This window comes from Pristiophorus japonicus, chromosome 16, assembly GCF_044704955.1.
Source record: "Pristiophorus japonicus isolate sPriJap1 chromosome 16, sPriJap1.hap1, whole genome shotgun sequence".
NCBI lineage: Eukaryota > Metazoa > Chordata > Chondrichthyes > Pristiophoridae > Pristiophorus > Pristiophorus japonicus.
This window is the reverse complement of record NC_091992.1, coordinates 136,707,025-136,729,766: the sequence shown is the minus strand read 5'-3', so window position 1 is coordinate 136,729,766 and position 22,742 is coordinate 136,707,025. Positions and strand designations below refer to the sequence as shown.

The following is a 22,742-nucleotide window of genomic DNA, read 5'->3' as shown; positions in this document are numbered from 1 at the left end:
CATTAGTTAGATTCAAGATGGGAAGACACTGTAAACTGGCCAATAAGCTCCATGATGCAGTGGGTTGGTACATTCCTATATCAGCCCAGTGGTCTGGGATTAAATCCAGGCTGTAGTGCAGAATGAACCTCTCCTGTGTGGGTCGTCAGGACTCCGAGTTTGGGGCACTTTAGCCCATGGACACAGATCCACAAAACTGGCCAGAATCCATCAGATATTGGTGTGGCGTGTGACAGGAACAGCAGGAGCCCGGCCACCGGTGAGGAAAAGATGATCAGCGTCTGGGTGCAACTTCAGGGCGAAGATGCGGCTCGTGTGGCCACTGGTCAGTGACAGGTCATCGCTGGATGAGAAGTCGGGAGCTCTGTATATGCTGTACATCTGAGAGAGAGAGAGAGAGAGAGAGAGAGAGGGGGATAGAGAGAGAGAGGGAACAGAGAGAGAGAGAGAGAGAGAGGGGGGGTGGGGCGAGAGAGAGAGGGGGGAGGGGGGAGAGTGGGGGGGGGGGGGGAAAGAGAGGTGGTGAGAGAGGAGGAGAGACCGGGGGGTGAGAGAGGGGGAGAGAGAGGGGAGAGAGAGGGGGGAGAGAGAGAGAGGGGGGGGGGGGAGAGAGAGAGCGAGGGGGGGGGGAAGAGAGAGAGAGGTGGTAAGAGAGAGAGAGGTGGTAAGAGAAGGGGAGAGATGGGGGAGGGAGAGAGAGAGGGGGGGGAGAGAGTGGGGGAGAGAGGGGGCGGGGGGAGAGAGGGGCGGGGAGAGAGAGGGTGGGGAGAGAGAGAGAGGGAGAGAGAGAGAGAGGTGGTGAGATGGGGGAGGGAGACGGGGAGGGAGAGAGATGGGGGAGGGAGAGAGAGAGAGGGGGGAGAGAGAGGGGGGAGAGAGAGAGGGGGAGAGAGAGAGGAGGAGAGGTGGTGAGAGAGAGAGAGAGGTGGTGAGAGAGGGGGAGAGACGGGGGGGAGAGAGAGAGAGAGGAGAGAGAGGGGGGAAGAGAGAGGCGGAGAGAGGGGGGGGAGAGAGAGGGAGAGAGAGGGGGGAGAGAGAGAGAGAGGGGGGGAGAGAGAGAGAGGTGGTGAGAGAGGGGGAGAGACAGGGGAGGGAGAGAGAGGGAGAGACGGGGGAGGGAGAGAGGGGGAGAGACGGGGGAGGGAGAGAGGGGGAGAGATGGGTGAGGGAGAGAGACGGGGGAGGGAGAGAGAGGGGGGAGGGAGAGAGGGGGAAAGAGAGAGCAGGGGGAGCCCAGACTGTCACACCACAAACACACACCACACAGGATCGCACTGCCAGCACACCAGACTGACCGGCAGGAAACAATTGGCCGGTCAGTCAAGCCTGCCCCACACTACAATGACCAGAGCATCCGGACACTTCCTCCCCCGTCACCATGTGATCTCCTGGGAGAGGCAAAATAAATAATATCCAGGGCCATTAAGGGGAAATATTCTCTGGAGAATTCCTCCCCGACCCCCTCAGGCAATGGACATCGGTCCCGGAGATGACACAGACGGAGGATTATCTTTATGGACACTGATCTTCGATACGACGCGATCTCTACCCCAGTCAGGAACCGGTCCAGCTCCCTCTCTCAGGGACGAATACCTGCTGACCTTGCCCTGCAGTGTGAAAGTGTGAAATATTGGTAGTGGTGGAGAGGTCAGGGAATCCACACCGATCTTCCCTCTCCACAACCGGGGCAGTTTAGATGCCGTTGAGAATCTGTGGATCTAGGAGTACCTCACACCAGAGGATATTGTGAAGGACGGGCCAAAAACATAGAAACATAGAAAATAGGAGCAGGAGTCGGCCATTCGGCCCTTCGAGCCTGCACCACCATTCAATAAGATCATGGCTGATCATTCCCTCAGTACCCCTTTCCTGCTTTCTCTCCATACCCCTTGATCCCTTTAGCCGTAAGGGCCACATCTAACTCCCTCGTGAATATATCCAATGAACTGGCATCAACAACTCTCTGCTGCAGGGAATTCCACAGGTTCACAACTCTCTGAGTGAAGAAGTTTCTCCTCATCTCAGTCCTAAATGGCCTACCCCTTATCCTAAACAAGAGGCCAGGAAGCACAACAAGATCCATTGGACATTCCCAGGGCTAGGAGGGTTTAATCACGAGGACAGGTTTCACACACTGGGCCTGTATCCCCTCGAGTATAGAAGGTTAAAGGGGTGGTCTAATCGAGTGGTTTAAGATGATTAAAAGGACTTGACTGGGTAGATGGAGAGAAACTATTCCCTCTGGTGTTTGGGGGAGGGGGGGGATAGAAGAGAGAGTCCAGAACAAGAGGGCGTAAAGCTTAAAATTAGAGCCAGGCCCAGGGGTGTGTCAGGAAGCACTTCTTCACACAAAGGGCAGTGGGGATCTGGAACTCTCTGTGTTACGTATGTAAACAATACCAATGTGTAAGACTTGCCACCGGGGGCGCACCTGTGGGAGACCCAAGGGTCACCTGCACACCCTGGGCGAGCAGGTATAAAAGGCAGTCTACCATGTTGCCTCCTCAATCTGGGGTTACAATAAAGAGACCAAGGTCATAACAGTTTGAACTGAAGATATACCGTCTTGTGGAGTTATTGTAAACGTAACACTCTCCCAAAACAGATGTTGAGGCTGGAGGTCAATCAAAAATTTCAAAACTGGGGAGTGATAGATTTTTGTTGGGTTGGGGTATTAAGGGTTATGGAACCAAGGTGGATGGATAGAGTTAAGATACAGATCAGCCATGATCTCATTGAATCTGGGAACAAGCTCGAGGGGCTGAATGGCCTCCTCCTGTTCCTATGTTCCAACATTGCCATATCTCTTCACCCACTCCCGCCCTTCCTTCGGTCTTTTCTCCTCCCAGCAGGTTCCAGTCCAACCTTTCCCGATACTCATCTCCCACACATCTAGCATTCAAGTGCTGTCCATGTCAAAAGTTTCTATAGGTATGTAAAGAGAAAAAGGTTAGTAAAGACAAACGTAGGTCCCCTGCAGTCAGAATCAGGGGAAGTCATAACGGGGAACAAAGAAATGGCAGACCAATTGAACAAGTACTTTGGTTCAGTATTCACTAAGGAGGACACAAACAACCTTCCGGATATAAAAGGGGTCAGAGGGTCCAGTAAGGAGGAGGAACTGAGGGAAATCTTTATTAGTCGGGAAATTGTGTTGGGGAAATTGATGGGATTGAAGGCCGATAAATCCCCAGGGCCTGATGGACTGCATCCCAGAGTACTTAAGGAGGTGGCCTTGGAAATAGCAGATGCATTGACAGTCATTTTCCAACATTCCATTGACTCTGGATCAGTTCCTATTGAGTGGAGGGTAGCCAATGTAACCCCACTTTTTAAAAAAGGAGGGAGAGAGAAAACAGGGAATTATAGACCGGTCAGCCTGACCTCAGTAGTGGGTAAAATGATGGAATCAATTATTAAGGATGTCATAGCAGCGCATTTGGAAAATGGTGACATGACTGGTCCAAGTCAGCATGGATTTGTGAAGCCTTTTGGCTAAGATCATGCGTAACTGACCTGACAGGGGAGTAACCATGACCCCAAAGTGGTTCTCCCTGGATCAGGAAGGTGGTTCTCCTATGCTTTTTGGAAATAGGTGGTGTGTGGGGGACCTGACCCATCCACCTCCATGGCACGAACCTGGTATTGCAGTACTTCCAGGAACGGTGCAGTGGCTCTAGGCCTTTTAGCTAAGAGCATTGGCGCAGAGTGATCCTTGATGTGTGCAAGGTGACCTCTGGCGTTTGTGATTTGACAAAGAATTGGAAAGATTGGCAATGAAAAATTAAAAAAAAAAAAAAATGGATTTGTGATGGGGAAATCATGCTTGACAAATCTTCTGGAATTTTTTGAAGATGTTTCCAGTAAAGTGGACAAAGGAGAACCAGTTGATGTGGTATATTTGGACTTTCAGAATGCTTTCGACAAGGTCCCACACAAGAGATTAATGTGCAAAGTTAAAGCACATAGGATTGGGGGTAGTGTGCTGACGTGGATTGAGAACTGGTTGTCAGACAGGAAGCAAAGAGTAGGAGTAAATGGGGACTTTTCAGAATGGCAGGCAGTGACTAGTGGGGTACCGCAAGGTTCTGTGCTGGGCCCCAGCTGTTTACACTGTACATTAATGATTTAGACGAGGAGATTAAATGTAGTATCTCCAAATTTGCGGATGACACTAAGTTGGGTGGCAGTGTGAGCTGCGAGGAGGATGCTATGAGGCTGCAGAGTGACTTGGATAGGTTAGGTGAGTGGGCAAATGCATGGCAGATGAAGTATAATGTGGATAAATGTGAGGTTATCCACTTTGGTGGTAAAAACAGAGAGACAGACTATTATCTGAATGGTGACAGATTAGGAAAAGGGCAGGTGCAACGAGACCTGGGTGTCATGGTACATCAGTCATTGAAGGTTGGCATGCAGGTACAGCAGGCGGTTAAGAAAGCAAATGGCATGTTGGCCTTCATAGCGAGGGGATTTGAGTACAGGGGCAGGGAGGTGTTGCTACAGTTGTACAGGGCCTTGGTGAGGCCACACCTGGAGTATTGTGTACAATTTTGGTCTCCTAACTTGAGGAAGGACATTCTTGCTATTGAGGGAGTGCAGCGAAGATTCACCAGACTGATTACCGGGATGGTGGGACTGACCTATCAAGAAAGACTGGATCAACTGGGCTTGTATTCACTGGAGTTCAGAAGAATAAGAGGGGACCTCATAGAAACGTTTAAAATTCTGACGGGTTTAGACAGGTTAGATGCAGGAAGAATGTTCCCAATGTTGGGGAAGTCCAGAACCAGGGGTCACAGTCTAAGGATAAGGGGTAAGCCATTTAGGACCAAGATGAGGAGAGACTTCTTCACCCAGAGAGTGGTGAACCTGTGGAATTCTCTACCACAGAAAGTTGTTGGGGCCAATTCACTAAATATATTCAAAAGGGAGTTAGATGAAGTCCTTACTACTAGGGGGATCAAGGGGTATGGCGTGAAAGCAGGAATGGGGTACTGAAGTTTCATGTTCAGCCATGAACTCATTAAATGGCGGTACAGGCTAGAAGGGCTGAATGGCCTACTCCTGCACCTATTTTCTATGTTTCTATGTTTCCATGTCTGGTGATCTCTCTCCCTGCCTGGCTGGTTCTGCTGTCGGGGGGGGAGCAACCATCTCCTAACGGACACGAGGATCCCACTGGATGTCAACAGCGACCCGATCAATCGTTCAAACTGGAGAAACTGATGGGTGAAGGCGGATCGGCTGCCTGTCACACACCCCGCCCGTTACACACCCGTCACACAACCTGCCCGTTATACACCGGTCACACACCCCACCCGTCACACACCCCGCCCGTTACACACCCGTCACACAACCTGCCCGTTATACACCGGTCACACACCCCACCCGTCACACACCTGTCACACACCCCACCGTCACACGCCCCGCCCGAATTCCCTTTCTTTGACATCAAAGCAGTCTTGGCTGAATCCCATTTCATGCAGTGCTGCTGCTCTGGCTGTAGGGAGCACTGTGCTTTGTGAATGGGGTGCGTTAATGTCATCCAGTGGCACAATGGTAATACTGCTCTCGTCCTGTCAGTGACTTGCTCATTGGGACGCCTTGGATCTGCCCTGGGATTGTCAGCTACCAAATGCATAAACATCCACAGCTAATAGTGCTGGTATATTGGTCTAGTCCTCTGCTTTTGGCTGTGTCTGTCCAATAAGATGAGGGGTTCGGGGGTTTATATATAGGATAACAGATAACCGGGAGTGAATTACAGGCTGGGGTATAATCGAGGGGTTCGGGGGGGGGGGTTTATATATAGAATAACAGATACCCGGGAGTGAGTTACAGGCTGGAATCTAATCGAGGGTTTCACGGGGTTTATATATAGGGCAAGATACCCGGGAGTGAGTTACAGGCTGGGGTATAATCGAGGGGTTCCGGGTGGGGGGGGGGGTTATATACAGACTAACGGATACCTGAGAGTGAGTTACAGGCTGTGATGGCTGCATCACAGGGTTTGGAGGGGGAGGCGGATAAGTAACTTGGGAGCTCGAGTTAAGTGAAGGCCCCAGTTATTGCTGGTTTCCTGCAGGATGCCAGTTTAGGAGAGTCAGTGCCTTGGGCGGTGACAGGGTTGTCAGTGGGCCTCGGGGTGCTGTACTGTGCACCTTTTATCATTACCTGCGATGGTGACAGAATCGAAGGCCAGCTCCATATCATAGATCCTGATATTGCTGTCTGCACTGCCCATAAACAGCAGACTGTGTTGGCCCGGGCGATGGGAGAGGCACTTGGGGGCGTGTCCGACAAACACACCTTTCTTCAACTTCCCACTCTCTGGCTTCAGGAGCTGGCACAGAAAAAGCCAAACGTTACTTCAGGGGTCTCCAACCCTGTTAACACTGTCCTATCAAACACTCCCTCTACACTGTCCCAGCGGTTGGTGACTATCTCATACTTATGCCCCTTGTTCTGGACTCATCCACAAGTGGACACGGTTTCTCCACATCCACCCTATCCAACCCCTTCCTAATTTTAAACTCCATCTGGTCTCCTAGCCCTGGTCTGCTCGATCTGTACGTATAGTTGTTCTGTGATCAAGATTCTAAACATTGCCCAGTGGCATTCTGGAGTGACCCTGGGAACTTTAACCTTGTGATTTATATCAGAAAATGTTGACAACTGGAACTATGTGTCAAACGCTGAATGCTGAAGTGAAATCCTGACGTTTGGTGTGAAGGAGAGTACGGATCAGCAAGGTCACGCCACCCAACAGGTTCTCAAATTATTCCATGGCTTTTCTTTCCATTGATTGCGCGTCCCCCGATTATTATCGCCCCACCATCGGCGGCCAGGCCTTCAGCTGCCGAGGCCCCAAGTTCTGGAATTCCCTCCCTAAACCTCTCCGCCTCTCTCTCCTTTAAGCTCCTTAAAACCTCCCTCTTTGACCAAGCTTTTGGTCACCTGCCCTAATATCTCCTGATGTGGTTCGGTGTCAAATTCTGTTTGATAATCGCTCCTGTGACGCACCTTGGAACGTTAAAGGTGCTATATAAATGGAAGCTGTTGTTGTTGTACAGGCTCCAAGCTGATCATTGTGTAAATGCAGAGAGTGGGGATGTGTGTGGGTGCTGTGTCAGGGAGCAGGGATGTGCACAGGGTTTGTGGAAGGTGGCAGTTTGATGGTCCCGTACCTGGACCGCACCATTCCCAAAGCCCACCGCCAGTTCCTTAGCATCTGGGGAGAAGCGGAGTGCCTAGATGTTGTGGCGATCCTTACTCAGGACCACCTTGCTCTTCAGGGACAGCTCCGAGACGCTGTATTCACCCATTGCACTGAGTGGCTGCCTCCCAGGAAACTCACGTTTCCATCGTCACCACCTCGGCTGATGGCCCCATCACTCCGTTCACCACTCAACCAACCGAGGGAAAGAAAGTCTTGCATTTATGTAGCATCTTTCACATCCTCAGGACTTCCCAAAGCCATTCGCAGCCAATTAAGTACTTAAAACATTTTTTTTTAAAAAGAGTGGAGCCACTGTTGTAATGTGGGAAACGCAGCAGCCAATCTATGCACAGCAAGCTCCCACAAACTGCAATGTGATAATGACCAGATAATCTGTTTTAGTGATGTTTATTGAACGACAACAACAGGGACAAGGGTCAGACACACTGAAAAAGCCCACCCTCTCCTCAAACCCTTCTCTCTCCACAAAACATCCAACAGGCTCTTGATCCTGTTTAACCGGATCACCCTCAAACTGATTACATAACTCAACTCCCCTTTGCATCCAGTAGTTGCCATGACTTCCCTTCTCACTCCTGTTTTGCTCCTTTTATGGATTAGTAAACTTCCAATGTCACCTCAACTTCCCTTTTTCTGCAAAAAACAAACCTGATCCAACCCCAACCACTGCCCCCCAGCAGACCTTGGTCCCTGATAAGCCAATCCTCACCACACCATGAAATGATTCTCCAAAAACTTCTTTTATTACTTTTTATTGGGGTGAATTTAAGCTTAGTGAGGGATGGAAATCAAACACTCCCAGGGCAGGTACAGCACGGGTTAGATACAGAGTAAAGCTCCCTCTACACTGCCCCATCAAACACTCCCAGGGCAGATACAGAGGGTTAGATACAGAGTAAAGCTCCCTCTACACTGTCCCATCAAACACTCCCAGGGCAGGTACAGCACGGGGTTAGATACAGAGTAAAGCTCCCTCTACACTGTCCCATCAAACACTCCCAGGGCAGGTACAGCACATGTTAGAGCAATTGTGTACAGACAGTCCCGGAGGCAGTGAAACCTTGCAGTTCTGAGCATGTAATGAGAATCGGCCTTATTGGCGGAGGAGAATGAGGCTCCATGTAGCGATGGATGACCACACCAGCTGTACACCCAGTGCGCTCATATCTACATTTGTCTTAAGTTAAATGAATGGGAAAACGAGAGGTTACACAGAGGTCAGGTATTGAAACACACTCGGGGAGAAATGGCCCATTTTTACTCAGGCCAATTTCCCCTCTTTTCCCTCCAATTCAGAATTTGTATCTCCTGTATTTGATCACATTGGCGTTCCAGGAATGATTCAATCCCAGTAGTGTGGTGACGCCCAGTAAGGTAAACACGCTCCTATTTTTCGTGACAGTAATTTTGGGCCTACTGTTACAGATGTTAAACTGAGGCCCCATCCTGAACCAACATCACAATCAGATCAATTGGTCAATTGCTGCATTGCTATTTGTGGGATCTTGCTGTGTGCAAACTAGCTCCTGCATTTGCATAATATAACAGTCAGGGTAATTCCTAGTATGTGAAGGAATTCTCCTGCAGCTGAAATCTTTAAGCATTGGCCAACTCGGGAACATGGAATCTCCTGACATTTCCAGCACTCCAGAATACAAGGCTGTCTTTCCTGTGGTTTTAAACTGGTGATTAGAATCAACTGGAAATGAGAGTGACTGAGAGACGTGGGGGGGTGGGGGGGGGGAGGGAAGATATGCAACGCTGAGGCCAGGACAGGGACACCTGGTGTTGCAGATAGATGTGCAGCTAAGAGCGAGCTTGGGGCGGAGAAATTAATCGCCAACTCGATCATTAAGGTGCTGGATGACAGCAACGAGGAGTGAGCCATTTGTTAGTCTGTCAGTCAGCCACAAACAAACAGTCCAAGGTCGATTCAGGCACTGTGTCAGCGACGAAAGGTGCTGACAGATCATTTTCTAACACTGCATCTTGACCTTAAACACCCCCACCCCCCTCACAACAACAACAACAACTTGTATTTATATAGTGCCTTTAACATAATAAAACATCCCAAGGTGCTTCACAGGAGTATTATAAAACAAAATTTGACACCGAGCCACATAAGGAGAAATTAGGGCAGGTGACCAAAAGCTTGGTCAAAGAGGTAGGTTTTAAGAGGTAGGTCTTAAAAGGAGGAGTATGGTAGACAGACGGAGAGGTTTAGGAAGGGAATTCCAGAGCTTGGGGCCCAGGCAGCTAAAGGCACGGCCGCCAATGGTGGAGCGATTAAAATCGGAGATGCACAAGAGGCCGGAATTGGAAGAGTGGTGAGATTTCAGAGGGTTGTCGGGCTGGAGGAGGTTACAGAGATAGGGAGGGGGCGAGGTCATGGAGAGATCTGAAAACAAGGGTGAGAATTTTAAAATTGAGGCATTGTCAGACCGGGAACCAATGGCGAGCACAGGGGTGATGGGTGAACTAGACTGGGTTCGAGTTAGGGTATGGGTTAGTGTTTTGGAAGAGCTGAAGTTTTCAGAGGATGGAAGATGGAACAGCATTGGAACAGTCAAGTCTAAAGGTAACAAAGGCACGGATGAGGGTTTCAGCAGCAGATGAGCTGAGGCGGGGCGGAGTCGGATGATGTTACGAGGTGGAACTAAGACTGAGTGATGGAGCGGATGTGTGGTCGTAAGCTCATCTCGGGGTCAAATATAACACCAAAGTTGCAAATGGTGTGGTTCAGCCTCAGACAGCTGCCAGGGGGCAGGATGGAGCCGATAGCTTGGGAACAGAGTTTGTTGTGGGGACTGAAGACAATGGCTTGGGTCTTCCCAACATTTATTTGGAGGAAATTTCTGCTCATCTAGGACTGGATGTTGGACAAACAGTCTGACAATTTAGATACAGTGGCGAGGTCGCGAGAAGTGGTGGTGAGGTAGAGCTGGGTGTCGTCAGCTTACATGTGGAACCAGACAGTGTGTTTTCAGATGATGTCGCCAAGGGGCAACATATAGATGACAAACAGGAGGGGGCCAAGGATATATCTTTCGGGGACACCAGAGGTAACGCTGTGGGAGTGGGAAGAGAAGCCATTGCAGGAGATTCTCTGGCTACAAGTAGATAGATAAGAATGGAACCAGGCGAGTGCAGTCCCACCCAGCTGGACGATGGTGGAGAGGCGTTGGAGGAGGATAGAGTGGTGAACTGTGTCAAAGGCTGCAGACAGGTCCAGGAGGGACAGTTTACCTTTGCCACAGTCACAAAGGATGTCATTGGTGACTTTGATGAGAGCTGTTTCAGTAATGTGGCAGGGGTGGAGACGGATTGGAGAGGTCCAAACATGGAGTTCCGGGAAAGATGGACATGGATTTGGGAGGCGACGACACGTTCAAGGACTATGGAGGAAAGGGAGGTTGGAGATGGGGTAGTTTGCAAGGACAGAGGGGTCGAGGGTGGGTTTTTTGAGGAGAGGGGTGATGACGGCAGATTTGAGGGAGAGGGAGACAGTACCTGAGGAGAGAGAACCGTCAACAATGTCAACTAACATGGGAGCCAGAAAAGGAAGTTGGGTGGTCAGCAGTTTGGTGGGAATAGGGTCGAGGGAGCAGGAAGTGGGTCCCATGGACAGGATGAGCTCGGAGAGGGCATGAGGGGAGAGCGTAGCAAAACGAGAGAAAGATGCAGGTTCAGGGCTGGGGCATGGGAGAACCCGAGAGAAAGTTTTCTCCTCACTGGGACCCTCCTCTTCCTCCCAACAACCCCCCAGGTCAAACCATCTTCTTTAAACCCCTCTCCGCTGCCTCCTCCACCATCACATCCAGCAAGTGCGCGGAGCAGGGTAATTGAGGGTCCCGGGGAACGCGAGGGAGGGGCGACACCAAGGCTGTATGTGTGTCCATACACACATTTCCCAGGGGCTAAGGTGGGGGGCAAAAGATCCCAAGGTGATTAGATTTCGCTCTGATGTATGCACAGAATTTAAATTATTTAATTTTCATGACTTCAGGCAAGTAAGGTCAGAACTGAGAGTTCAAGATGTACTGGAGGGCAGAATGTACATAATCATCACTGGGTGGAAATGTGCGATATACCAATATCAATTCACACAGACTCTGATGTATGTTGCACTCAAATCACTGACTCCACACGGTCTGGTGTTGTAGTAACTGCTGTGACCGTAGTCTTTTATTGTGTAACTCCAGAGTGCCCCTCAGGTGTGGTGGGCAGCCTTTTATACTCTGTCTCGCAGGTACTTCCAGGTCTCCCACCACAGTGCCCTCTGTGGCGCACCATTGTACTTACACATTTAATGTACCTGGACAATACATAACCCCTCCCCCCCCAGTTCCAAAAGCCATTGCGCCGGTGACCCCGGCCTTGTTTGTCCTGGTTGGTTTGTGAGTGAGTCAGTGACCATCCACTTCCCCCCCATGTGGAGATTATGCTAGCGATCCGGTGCAGGCACGTGGTATTAGCAGTCCTTACATGGGTGATGAAGTACACGAGTATAACCTCCAACAGAAAGCAGGTATACATAGACAGTACATTTGTATGGTACATATGATATGTGGTACAGGTGTTCTGTCAAAAGGTTGCAGGTGCACTGAACAGTTATTTAATCCCAGCTCCACTGGGTGAGGTACGGTGGCAGAGTACTGCCTCTTTTCGCCCGAGGTAATGGGCTGCGCTGAGACAGGGTATCGCAACTAGTGCGTTGCCTCTGTTCTCAGTAGTCGCCTTCGCGGCTCATCTGCAGCCGCTGAACCCTTGCATGAATCACGTAAAATTGAAAATCGCATTGGCCCCTTAGGCATGCTAGTCACGGATCCATTAACCCATTTACTTGTACTTCGTGGTATTAACTCTTTTCGTAAATCATTCATATCCATCATTTTAAACACAGTAACCATTCAGCTTCAAAATATCAACTCTTATCCTAAATCACTTCATCATACAAATCACATTACACATTTAGTCTCGCTCTTGCCTTACAAAAGTCTTTTTGTGGGGACCGCCAACGATGTAAGGCCCTTTTAAGGCTCCCGGGTGCATTTCCCTTTTAAGACGCCATCTTGTGGTTCCCACGAGGCTTCCCTTGGGCGCCGCCATTTTAGTTGTACTGCTTGCCTTTGTCTGCAGAGCTCTGCTGCCACGAGGCTCGCCACCATCTTGAGCTCGCTGACCTGACGTTTTAACTCTCTGGAATAGAAGGAATAAAGAAGAAAGGAAGGAAGGAAAACGGGCAAAACAATCCGATCTTGAATCTGGCTCTTTGAATTTGATCCGTCATAGTCCCTGTGAGAACGGCCTCCGTGATTGCTGCCGCATCCTCCGCTCTGGCTCCTGCACCCACCCGATTAGCTGTCGCATTCTCCCGAGTTGTACCTGCCGCCGTAGCCTCCGCTCCTATCGCTGTCCCCGCAACTGCCGCCCATCCTGCAGCCAACACCACCGCCGCCGCTATCCCGGCCGCCACCGTAGCCGTGACTGCCGCCCAACTCTTCCTCCGCGTGGGCCCACCCCCCGGACGTGTCGGCCATCGATGGACCTCCCGTTCATCGCCCGCAGCGCGTCGCCGGCTCACACCTCAACGATCAGCCCGCACTTGGACAACTGCTCTTCCAGGGTCTGCTCGTCTGTGGAGGCTGAGGCTGCAGGATTCCTGACTTATCAACGACGGACCCGATCCAGTGCCCACTTCCATTCTCACTGGGACGCCGTTAATCTTGACCTCCGTAATCACCGGGGCCGAACCGTCGGTACACGTATACAGTCCAAACAAAACCTCATCATCTTCTGCCTGCTCCTCGCTGGAAAATGGAGCCTCTATCATCTCCTCAGCCACACGGCGAGTCAGGTGTCTTTTGCACATATGCTGAAGGTGGCCTTTCGTGTGGCAGGTATTGCACGTATATTCCGCAAACCTGCACCGATGAGCCCCATGGCTCCCTCCGCAGCGCCAGCATGGTGCTGTTCGATTACCCCCCTCGGCGGACTCTGAGTTCCCAGACCCCGAGGTCCGTGCTCTCTGACCTGGGCAGAGCCACGTTCTGCAGTTTTGTCTGTGGCGGGTGTTATCCTGTGGATAGTACCTGCCGGGTTCGAGACTGTGTGGATCATCTGCTTGGTGCTGCAAGTCGAGGTCATAAACGACCGGCTGATGGTGATGGCTTGCTTCAGGCTGACTGTGGGTTCCGTGGCCAGCAGCTTGTGAAGGAGGCCCTCGTGGCCAATCCCCATAAGAAAAACGTCTCGCAACGCCTCGTCAAGGTGTGCGCCAAAATCACACGGCGCCGCGAGTCTCCTGAGGTCCGCAGCATATTTGGTGACATCCTGGCCCTCGGGTCTGCAGTGGTGGTAGAATTTGTGCTGGGCCGTGAGGATGCTATCCTTCGGTTTAAGTTGGTCACGAATGAGTGTGACCAGCTCCTCAAGACTCGTCCCTGGCGCTCTCGGGTGTCAGCAAATCCCTGACGAGACAGTAAACCTCATCGGCACAACTGGAAAGCAATATCGCCTTACGCTTCTCTCTCAGTGCTTCCGTGTTCCCCGTCAGGTCGTTTGCTGTGAAGTAGTACTCGAGCCTTTCCGTAAAGGCCTCCCAATCATTGCCCACGGTAAAATCCTTTAATGAGCCCAGAGTGGCCATGGTTGCGTGAAGTTCATCCATGTCCTTGTCGCCAATGTGATGTATGTAGCACACAAATCACTGACTCCACACGGTCTGGTGTTGAAGTAACTGCTGTGACCTTAGTCCTTTATTGTGTAACTCCAGAGTGCCTCTCAGGTGTGGTGGGCAGCCTTTTATACTCTGTCTCGCAGGTACTTTCAGGTCTCCCACCACAGCGCCCTCTGTGGCGCACCATTGTACTTATACATTTAATGTACCTGGACAATACATAACAGACTCCAGGCTCTGTGGGTGTTTTCCCAATTGCTGTACGTGTTTTTGAATAATCGGCAGGCAGACTGTCACTGGGTTCCTTAGCACATCCTCATTACCAGTAGATTGTCATTCCTCATTTCGTATATCCTCACTGCTTTCATCCCTCAGCCTCTGTACCGAGCAACATCTCATCCTCGGTGACTCCATCTCAATTCACCATGCTCTCTCTCCTTGGAGGTCACTACCCTCCTATCCTCCCTTAATCTCTCCCTCCATGTAAATTCCTCACCCCATATTCATGGCCACCCCCTTAACCTTGTCGTCTCTCGTGGCCTTACTATTCCAATTGCGTCCCTCTTCCCCAATCCAACCCTACTTCCTTCTGCATCCGCCCCTGGAAAAAACTCTCTCCAAACTCTCTTTTAACTGCAGTTATCAACTCCAAGCTGTCCAACCTTTGGCCCTCTTTTAACAAAGAGATTTCTGCAGCCACCGATCTGCTCAACTGCACCCTCACCATCACCGTTGATGCCCTAGTCCCTATTAAAAATATTGCTCTCTTCCACGCTGGCCGTTCCCTCTGGTACAGCCCTTATCTTTACTCCCTCAAGTCACAAGCGCGCAGACTTGAACAGATGTGGCGGACAACTGGTATAGCCATTCACCACCAGATCTGCCTAGAACACATAAAGCATCATCGGTTCCTACTCTTGTCTACAAAAACTGCACACTATTCCAGAATCATTCTGGATTGCTACTATTCTCTACTGCTAATCGTCTCCTTAAACCCCTCTCGTGTGTCTCTACCACACTCACCTCCAACAAGTGTGAGAAACTTATGATTTCTTTGTCTCAAGGATTGAGACCATCCGATCGGTGCCTCTGCGAGTTCCCTTCCTTCACTGATCCCACCAGGCCAAACTTCATCTGAGGCTCCCACCAGCCCCAGCCCTACACCCATATCTTTCTCTCATTTCTCTTTGATCTCTGCTCTTGATCTCTCCAAGCTCATCCTGTCCATGAGACCCACTTCCTGCTCCCTTGACCCTGTTCCCACTAAACTGCTGACCACCCAACTTCCTTTCCTGGCTCCCATGTTAGCTGACATTGTTAACAGTTCTCTCTCCTCAGGTACTGTCTCCCTCTCCCTCAAATCTGCCGTCATCACCCCTCTCCTCAAAAAAACAACCCTGGACCTCACTTTGCTTGCTAACTATCAGCCCATCTCCAACCTCCCTTTAACCTTTCCAAAGTCCTTGAACGTGTGGTCCCCTCCCAAACCCGTCACCACCTTTCCATGAATTCAATGATCGATTTCCTTCAATCTGGTTTTCGCCCCTGCCACGGTACCAAAACAGCTCTCAAAGTCACAAATTACATCCTTTGTGACTGTGACAAAGGTAAACTATCCCTCCTCGTCCTGTCTGCATCCTTCTCCAACGTCCAGCTGGGTGGGACTGCACTTGCCTGGTTCCATTCTTATCTCTCATCGTAGTCAGAGAATCTCCTGCAACGGCATCTCTTCTCCCCCCGTATTGTTACCTCTGGTGTCCCCCAAGGATCTATCCTTGGCCCCTCCTATTTCCCATCTATATGCTGCCCCTTGGCGATATCATCGAAAACACAGCGTCAGTTTCCACATGTACGCTGACGACACCCAGCTCTATCACTCCACCACTTCTCTTGACCCCTGCTTGGTCTCTAAATTGTCAGACTGCTGGTCCGACATCCAGGACTGCATGAGCAGAAATTTTCTACAATTAAATATTGGGAAGACCGAAGCCATTATTTTTGGTCCCCGCCACAAACTGCGTTCCCTAACCACTGACTCCATTCCTCTCCCTAGCATCAATCTGAGGGTGAACCAGACGGTTTGCAACCTAGGTGTGATATTTGACCCTGAAATGAGTTTCCAGCCACATATCCACGGCATAACTAAAACCATCTTGTTCCACCTCCGCCCCTGCCTCAGCTCATCCGCTGCTGAAATCCTCATTCATGCCTTTGTTACCTCGAGACTTGACTACTCCAACTCACTCCTGGCTGGCCTCCCACATTCTACACTACCTAAACTTGAGGTCATCCAAAACTCAGCAGTGGTACATTCATAATAAAGGATGAAACTGAGTACTGTGTGTAACGAACAAGTGTGACCTTAGCTCCTTTAATAAGACTCCGAGTGCAGGTACCTCGTGGGTGGCCTGCTTATATACTGTGCTCTCAAGGGATGCTGGGATCCCTTGGGACTCCAACAGGTGGGCCCTTTGGTGGTCAGGTGTCATGCAGGTTACAAGGGGTTAAATACATAACATCACTCCCCCGTGAAGTCAATAGTACACTTATTTAAGAGGTGAGATGATCTGGGGCTTTTCGCTCCCTTGTCGATCGTCTCGGTACAAATGCTGGTGTGGGTGGGTTGGTCAGTTCTTCACTGGGCTGTTGGGCAGCGGCCTTGCTGGCTGCTGGGGATGGTGAGTTCGGTTTCATGGTCAACTGTGATGTCAGTTGCCACTTGTGTGTGTGTGTGTGTGTGTGTTGGAGGGTCAAAGTTGGTGGTGTCCTCTTCGGGTTGTTCGTAGTTGTTGGTGAACCGTAATTTGATTTGGTCCAAATGTTTTCTGTGCGTTTGTCCATTACCCTACTCCCCTCTTTGGCTGTGACCGTGCCAGCAAGCCATTTGGAACCATGTCCATAATTGAGCACAAACACAGGATCATTGATCTCAATATCGCGTGACAAATTTGCACGGTCATGGTACACACTTTGTTGATGCTGCTTGCCCTCCACGTGATCATGTAGATCAGGGTGGACAAGAGAGAGCCTTCTTTTAAGCGCCCTTTTCATGAGCAGCTCGGCTGGGGAAATCCCGGAGTGAGTGAGTGGGGTCTGGTGCGGTAACTGAACAGCACTCGGGACAACTGGGTCTGCAGGGAGCCTTCCGACACAGGTTTCAAGCTTTGCTTGATGGTCTGAACTGCTCATTCTGCCTGGCCGTTGGATGCGGGCTTGAACGGGGCAGATGTGACGTGTTTAATCCCGTTGCGGGTCATGAATTCCTTGGATTCAGCACTAGTGAAGCACGGCCCATTGTCGCTGACAAGGACATCAGGCAAGCCGTGCGTGGCAAACATGGCTCATAGGCTTTCAACGGTGGCCGTGCTTACAGACATTATTGCACATTCAATCCACTTTGAGTAAGCGTCCACGACAACCAAAAACATTTTGCCGAGGAATGGGCCCACATAGTCCACATGAATACTTGACCACGGTTTGGAGGGCCATGACCACAAACTTAGCGGTGCCTCTCTGGGTGCTTTGCTCAGCTGAGAGCAAGTGTTGCACTGGCGCACGCATGACTCTAAATCTGAGTCGATGCCGGGCCACCACACATGGGATCTGGCGATGGCTTTCATCATTACAATGCCTGGGTGGGTGTTGTACAGTTTGCAAATGAATGTGTCTCTGCCTTTCTTGGGCAAGACTACGCGATTGCCCCACAAAAGACAGTCCGCCCTCAGGGACAACTCATCTTTGTGTCTGTGGAACGGCTTCATTGCTTCCTGCATCTCCACTGGGACACCGGACCAGCTCCCATGGAGGACATTTTTTTTTTTAAACCAAGGACAGTAAAGGATCCTGGCTGGTCCAGGTCCTGATCTGGCAGGCCATAACGGGGGACTTCTCGTTCTCGAATGCTTCCATGACCATGAGCAAGTCCGCTGGCTGTGCAATTTCCACTCCGGTGGTGGGCAATGGCAGCCGATTGAGAGCATCTGTGCAGTTCTCTGTGCCCAATCTGTGGCAGATTACAGAATTGTATGCCGACAGGGTGAGCGCCCATCTTTGGATGCGGGCAGAGGCATTGGTATTAATCCCTTTGCTCTCAGAGAACAGCAATATGAGCGGCTTATGGTCAGTTTCAAGCTCAAACTTGAGGCCAAATAAGTACTGGTGCATTTTTTTCACCCCGTAGACGCATGCCAGAGTCTCTTTTTCAATCATGCTGTAGGCCCTTTCAGCCTTGGACAAACTCCTGGACGCATAAGCGACCGGTTGTAAAATCCCCGATTTATTAGCCTGTTGTAACACACACCCGACCCCGTATGACGACGCATCGCAAGCTAGCAATAATCGTTTACAAGGGTTATACAGGCAAGCTGTTTGTTAGAACACAACAGATTTCTGGCTTTCTTAAAGGCAGCCTCTTGTGAATTCCCCCACACCCAGTCGTCTCCCTTGCGCAGTAACACATGTCGGGGTTCTAGCAGGGTGCTTAACCCAGGTAGGAAATACCGAAATAGTTAACTAGTCCCAGGTACGACCGCAGCTCCATCACGTTCTGTGGTCGCGGCACATTCTTGATGGCCTCCGTCTTGGCGTCGGTGGGTCTGATGCCGTCTGCCGCGATTCTCCTTCCCAAGAACTCGACCTCCTGTGCCAGGAAAACACACACCGAGTGTTTCAACCTGAGCCCCACGCAATCCAACCGACTAAGAACCTCCTCCAGATTCTTCAAATGCTCCATGGTGTCCCAACCTGTAACCAGTATGTGGTCCTGGAAAACCACTGTGCAAGGAACCGACTTGAGCAGGCTCTCCATATTCCGCTGGATGATCGCCGCGGCTGACCGAATCCCGAACGGGCACCGGTTGTAGATAAACAGACCTTTGTGCGTGTTGATGCAGGTGAGGCCTTTTGAAGACTCCTCCAGCTCCTGTGTCATGTAGGCCGAGGTCAGGTCCAGCTTGGTGAATGTCTTCCCTCCAGCCAGGGTCACAAATAGGTCGTCTGCCTTGGGTAGCGGGTACTGGTCCTGCAGCGAAAAACGGTTAATCGTTACTTTATAGTCCCCACAAATTCTAACTGTGCCGTCCTCCTTGAGTAACGGGACAATCGGACTGGTCCAGTCGTTGAATTCCACCGGCGCGATGATGCCTTCACATTGCAGCCTGTCCAGCTCAATTTCCACTTTTTCACACATCATGTACAGTATCGCCCGAGCCTCGTGGTGCATGGGTCGCGTACCAGGAATCAAATGGATCTGCACTTTCGCCCCCGAGAAGCTTCCAATGCCTGGCTCGAACAACAATGAGAACTTGCTCAGAACCTGGGTACATGAGGCATCGTCGATGGACGAAAGCGCTCGGATGTCGTCCCAGTTCCAGCGGATTTTTCCCAGCCAGCTTCTGCCAAACAATGTGGGGCCATCCCCTGGCACAATCCACAACGGGAGTTCGTGTACTGCTCCTTCATAGGAGACTTTGACTTCAGCACTGCCAATTACAGGGATTAGTTCCTTGGTGCAAGTCCTTGGTTTGGTGTGAATGGAGCTGAGCTTGGGCCTGTGTGCCTTCTTTCCCCACAGCCTGTCGAAGGCCGTTTTACTCATTATGGACTGACTTGTTCCCCGTGCCCAGCTCCATAGACACTGGAATTCTGTCCAGTTCAACTTTCAACATTATTGGTGGACATTTCGTAGTGAATGTGTGTACCCCATACACCTCTGCCTCCTCCGTACGAGTTTCCAATTCCGTCTGATCCACAGTGAATCGATCTTCCTCTGCAACGTGGTGGTTTGCAGAGTTTGCAGCTCGCCTGCACATTCGTTGGAGGAGTCCCATTGTTCCGCAGCCATTGCACACATAGTGCTTAAAGCGGCATTGATGGGGCCGATGATCACCCCCGCAGCGCCAACAGGGTGTTAACTGCCTCGCATTAACAATTGATGGCGGACTCTGGGTTATCTGAGGTCAGGCCACAGCAGCCGGCGTGTACGTTCTGCCCTGTACATTTCTGCTCGAGACCGAAGTTACTTTATGCACAGTACTGGCTGAAACTTCTTTATTCTGCGAAATCTGCTTGGTGTTGTCGCTGGTGGACATAAATGCCTGGGTTATCGATATGGCTTTACTCAGATTCGGAGTTTCTACAGTCAACAGTTTGCGAAGGATTGTCTCATGTCCGATGCCCAGTACAAAAAAGTCTCTGAGCATTTGTTCTAGGAATCCCTTAAACTCACAATGTCCTGCGAGGTGCCTTAGTTCGGCGACGTAGCTCGCCACTTCCTGGCCCTCCGATCGTTGACACGTGTAGAACCGCTATCTCGCCATCAAAACGCTTTCCTTAGGATTTCGGTGCTCCCGGACCAGCGTACACAGTTCTTCGTAGGATTTCTCTGTTGGTTTTGCCGGAGCCAGGAGATTCTTCATGAGGCCATAGGTTGTTGCCCCACAGACAGTTAGGAGGATCGCCCTTCGTTTGGTAGCGTTCTCATCCCCTTCCAGCTCGTTGGCCACGAAGTATTGGTCGAGTCGCTCCACGAAGGCCTCGCAATCGCCCCCTTCTGAGAACTTCTCCAGGATACCGACTGTTCTTTGCATTTTCGCGTGGTTGTTCGTTACCTCGTCGCCAATTGGTACACTCATAATAAAGGATGAAATTGATTATAATGAGCAAGTGTGACCTTAGCTCCTTTAATAAGACTCCAGAGTGCAGGTACCTCGTTGATGGCCTGCTTAGATATTCTGCTCCAAGGGATGCTGGGATCCCTTGGGACTCCAACAGGTGAGCCCTCTGGTGGTCAGGTGTCATGCAGGTTACAAGGAGTTAAATACATAACAAGCAGCCAGTGTACGAACCCACACAAAGTCACGATCACCCATCACCCCTGTGCTTTCTGACCTACATTGGCTCCCGGTTAAACAACGCATCTGTTACATTTAGAATAACTCCACAAGACGGTATATCTTCAGCTCAAACTGTTGTGACCTTGGTCTCTTTATTGTAACTCCAGAGTGAGGAGACTGCCTTTTATACCTGCTTGCCCAGGGTGTGCAGGTGACCCTTGGGTCTCCCACAGGTGCGCCCCCTGGTGGCAAGTCTTACACATTGGTAATGTTTACATACATAACAGCATCGATCTCAAAATTCTCATCCTTGTTTACAACTCACTCCATGGCCTTGCCCCTCCCCATCTCTGTAATCTTTTTCAGCCTCACAACGCCACAGGAAGTCTGCGCTCCGCTAATTCTGGCCTCTTGAGCATCCCTCATTATAACTGCTCAACCATCGGTGGCCGTGCCTTCAGCTGCCTGGGCCCCAAGCTCTGGGAACTCCCTCCCTAAACCTCCCCATCTCTCTACCTCCTTTAAGATATTCCTTAAAACCTACCTCGTTTAGCAAGCTTTTGGTCACCTGCGTTTATTTCTTCTTTAGTGGCTCGGTGTCACATTTATCTGTTTGTCTTGTAACAGCGTTGTGAAGCACCTTGGGATGTTTTACTATGTTAAAGGCACTATATAAATGCAAGTTATTATTATTCCTGTCACATCAGCCTGTACTTTTATTTAATCAAACTAATTCAAGCAAATAGCGTTTTCCCCTTCATTACTCTCAATGTTCTTTATCCTGAAACCACTGACTCTCACTGGGGTACGGTCCCACACACACTGACTCTAACTCGGGTACAGTCCCACACACACTGACTCTCACTGGGGTACAGTCCCACACACACTGACTCTCACTGGGGTACAGTTCCACACACACTGATTCTCACTGGGGTACAGTCCCACACACACTGACTCTCACTGGGGTACAGTCCCACATACACTGACTCTCACTGGGGCATGGGTCCCACACACACAGACTCTCACTGGGGTACAGTCCCACTGGTGCGTCGTAAGCCATTTAGTTGCATCAAACTAATACATTAATGCAATTAGGGATGGGCAATAAATACTGGCCCTGCCTGTGATGCCCACATCTCAAGAATGAATAATTTGAAAAGCTGGGCCCTGTAAATGTGGAGTGAAGTTCCGACATGTACTTTCACAGAATGAGACAGAGCCAAGTGCACACAAACAGGGCATGGGCCCCAACAGATCCAAGCTCGACAGGAGTCTTCTCCCACCCTTCTTCACCTCACCCTATCAGCACATGCTTCTAATTTCATATTTAGAACATTTGTAACTATTCTGGGATAAATTATTTTTGGACTGAAAGGGAGAATTACTGGAGGCTCCAAAATACATCAAGGAAAGCATCTAAAATCAACATTTTCTGGGGAGGGGGCTTCCCGTAGTAAACACATCTGTTTTCAGCACTGCCACCCCTTCAGTAATTCCCAGAGCCCTCCCTTCAGTAAAAGTGTTGGGTATATCTGGAGCTTCAGGTGTGAGAATTCCATGCCCCGCTGCATTTCCATCTAACTCTGGTACACATGGGCCACATCTGGGCTGTTGTTGAGTGGGGAACTTTTTTCAAACTGGTGGGTCTTTTTCTTCATAACCAACACCCGACCCCAGCCGCAGGGCTCAGGGTCTGAATGGAGACCACAACCATCCAGTGAGCACTGCCTGCCTGCTCATCCAGTGAGCACTGCCTGCCTGCTCATCCAGTGAGCACTGCCTGCCTGCTCATCCAGTGAGCACTGCCTGCCTGCTCATCCAGTGAGCACTGCCTGCCTGCTCATCCAGTGAGCACTGCCTGCCTGCTCATCCAGTGAATGCTGTTGGACGCAGTGGAATGGAGGAAAAGATTAAAGAATAAATCTAACTCTGGTTACTGATTTCCACTTGCTCTGTGGAATGGGTTAAACTTCACAGTTTCTGCACC

General features: G+C 50.4%; 1 long non-coding RNA gene and 1 pseudogene across 4 annotated transcripts in view; both read left to right on the top strand.

The window, feature by feature from the left end:
* The window catches only part of LOC139226873 (uncharacterized), a 284,995-nt gene that overhangs the window by 216,321 nt on the left and 45,932 nt on the right, over nt 1-22,742 (top strand). The window lies entirely within an intron of this gene.
* Nucleotides 3,474-3,676, top strand: LOC139227343 (U2 spliceosomal RNA; annotated as a pseudogene).